Source organism: Pseudophryne corroboree, chromosome 3, assembly GCF_028390025.1.
Source record: "Pseudophryne corroboree isolate aPseCor3 chromosome 3, aPseCor3.hap2, whole genome shotgun sequence".
In the NCBI taxonomy this organism is placed as follows: Eukaryota; Metazoa; Chordata; class Amphibia; order Anura; family Myobatrachidae; genus Pseudophryne; species Pseudophryne corroboree.
In genome coordinates this window covers 341562923-341566236 of record NC_086446.1, presented here as the reverse complement: position 1 = coordinate 341566236, position 3314 = coordinate 341562923, and the positions used below count along the sequence as shown (strand labels likewise).

At 43.3% G+C, this 3314-nt stretch overlaps 1 pseudogene; it reads left to right on the top strand.

The window, feature by feature from the left end:
• Nucleotides 1-2711: 2711 nt before the first annotated feature.
• LOC134888167 (5S ribosomal RNA) lies at nucleotides 2712-2830 on the top strand (annotated as a pseudogene).
• Nucleotides 2831-3314: the final 484 nt, after the last annotated feature.

The following is a 3314-nucleotide window of genomic DNA, read 5'->3' as shown; positions in this document are numbered from 1 at the left end:
CACACACACACACACACACAATGACAATAGACTGATTTTTTTTTTTTACAAAGACAAAAAAGTAAACAGACTTTTAAATAACTACACAACAAGTATGACAAGACTACTTACACACAGTACAGCACTCAGCAATCGCAAAAAAACACCTCCAAACCACAAAATACTCCAAACTACTCACCAACACCAAACACCACTTCCTCTCACCTCTCCACTAGCTAAACCCACGAGGTTCGAACGGTTTGGGGTGATTTTATAGTAATGAGCACAGACACTCCTCCATCAGGAAACAAACCAATCACGGACGAGTGACAAAAACGAAAGTTAGAAAAAAATCGCGGCTGGGATCGGAGAAACACTGCCGTAACATACAAATGACGCATTCGTTAAAGAAAAACACCAACACGGCCGCAAAAACACCAAATCGGCCGCATTCTACATTTAAAAAACACGAATGACATCGACATCGAAAAATGAGAACAATCAAAATACGACAGCTTAGTAAATGAGGCGTAAAAAAAAAAAAAAGTTGCAAATTCACACATTCGATGTCATTCGTGTTTAATTACACTCCAAATCGACACAGATACGAATTTTAGTAAATATACCCCAGAGTCTCTGTTTTCCTAATCTGAGCCGGTCTGGCGACATAAATCTTCAAAGCTCTGACCATCTCGAAACTTTGACAGGCACTACAATAGGTTTGTTCATGTGGAAAGATGAAACCACCTTCGGCAGAAATTGTTGAACACCTCTCAAAATAGTAACCTGCATTCCCTATATAAGTATATTTATACTTGATAATCATTTATTTACATGTATATAGTTATCTAGATTAGTGTATTTTAAAGGCACAGACAACTTTTGTGTGCTGAATATGGGCTAAAATCCTAAGTGATCTCGCTGACTTGCAAACATTAATTGTCACACTGTCCAGATTAATATAGGTCAAGTACAGCTTGCCTTATTGAGGGACACTGTTGCTAATTATAGCTTTTTTGTGCATAGATTCACCATTAGCTTATTTCTAGACCATAATCAGCAGTGTACTAATCAGGCCCGGCGACAGGAGGGGTCAAAGGGGACAGCTATACCGGGCCCCGTGGTTCAGAGGGGCCCCGAGGCATAGTGGCACAAAACGGGTGCAGGTGCATCTATTAATATCCCGCTCTGGCTACCTGCTGGCCAATGATGCAAATAAAACAATTAACTGACCTGGCGGAATCTCCCCCTCCTGCCCCGTACAGCACATTGCAGCTGTGGTGCAGGCAGCCTCCACGAGTCCTCCCGCGTAGCTCCGCCCCCGCTCCAGCGCTGACTTCCCATGGGGCTTTGGCAGCTCCTGGCTGGCTGGGTGACGGTCTGTGCTGCTCTGAACTTTTCTCACCTTGACTCCTGACAGCCCGCAGGTAAGCTTATATAAGCTACTGTAGCCAGCCTCCAGCTCCCCGACCCCAGCCTGTAGTATGCACTCCAATTCCCAGCCAGCCCACAAGCCTCCACCCCCCTTAGTGTGTTTATCCCCCTGTAGCCAGCCTCCATACCCCCTCCCCATAATGTGCTCCATTGTAGCCAGCCTCTATGCCCCCCTCCCCATAGTTTTCTCCCCTGTAGTCTGCCTCCATACCCCCTCCCCATAGTGTTCTCTGTAGCCAGCCTCTATGCCCCCCTCCCCATAGTGTTCTCCCCTGTAGCCAGCCTCCATACCCCCCTCCCCATAGTGTGCTCTATTGTAGCCAGCCTCTATGCCCCCCTCCCCATAGTGTTCTCCCCTGTAGCCAGCCTCCATATCCCCCTCCCCATAGTGTTCACCCCTGTAGCCTGCCTCCAAACTTTCCACCCCATAGTATGTTCCCCTGCGGTCAGCCTCCAGCTACCCCCTGTATTGTCCACACCTGTAGCCAGCAGCCCCCACATATATAACACACGCACACACATACATATACATATATATATATATATATATATACAAATAGAATTGAGCGGCACTCTCAGGACTTTAACAAAGAACGGGTCCTCAGCCCATCAAACTTATGATGGGCTGAGGACCCGTTCTTTGTTAAAGTCCTGAGAGTGCCGCTCAATTCTATTTGTTTATACAGTGGATAACTCTGCAAGAGAAGGCACCAGGTATTATATTCATTTAATCAGGAGTGCCGACCACTTGGACATCTATATATATATATATATATATATATATACACATACACGTACGTACGTGTGTGAAACTGTGTTGGGAGGTGTTGATGGGGGGGCCCAGAGAAATACATGTGCCGGGCCCCAAAATTTCTGTTGCCGGCCCTGGTACTAATCGCACCTAATTTCACCAAATACTTTTGTTAAATCTGTGCCTAATGAATGTATGGTTTTTGTGGCTACAAGTGTATTTCGGTGTCTCCATTTGGGATTAAGTATATCTGACTCCCATATGGCCTAGAATTTGCCTGACACTTTAGAAAAATTTGGAGATTTTCATTTCCACTCTTAAATAATTAATAAAAAATTAATAATATAATTTTGACTATCTCCTTTTTGACTTACTATCTTTCTGTGGACTCTCATCCACGATTCAGGGTGCACAACGCCACGGCTGTGGTGCTTGTTGCACCGTGTCTAACGTGGAAAGCAGATCCACATATTATAAACCTCTCTTTCTTTATAAACTACATTCTTTACCATTCTTATATAGGTGCACTCTCATTGGTATACAGTCCCTCTACTATCATACCACGCTGCTAACGCCTGATCTCATCCGATCTTGGAAGCTAAACAGCGTTGGGCTGGGTTAGTACCTGGATAGGAGACTTCCTGCGAATACCTGGTGTTGTAGAGTAGGAACCAGTCCCTTTTTTGAAAGGTGACACCAACAGCAGTATCACCACTAATCCTTTTTCCTCTTCCTCTCTTTCTTTCTTCTCTTTATCAGTCCAGGCTTTGGCAATATAAGCAATACATATCCCACATGTGTGCATTTGTACTAACTGGTGACCAGCAAAGTGTATGGCATTGACCTAATTTAATGGTCTTTTGATATTATAATTTAGACCTCTCCGTGGTCCCATTAATACAGAATTTATGTACTGGTCAGGAGAAATGGGTGTTAGACAACCAAGTGTCTACAACCTTTCAAATCACTCTTTGTGAAAAAACAGACCAGAACATTTTATTAATTTTAAATCATTTTCTTTATTCACATTTGGATCATACATATGGGTATCTATATTTTAACTTTCAAGAATAAACTGATATTTTATACCCTTTTTTTGATATATATCTGAGGAATTTTTTCTCCCTTTTTTTGAACAAGAGTGCGCCCA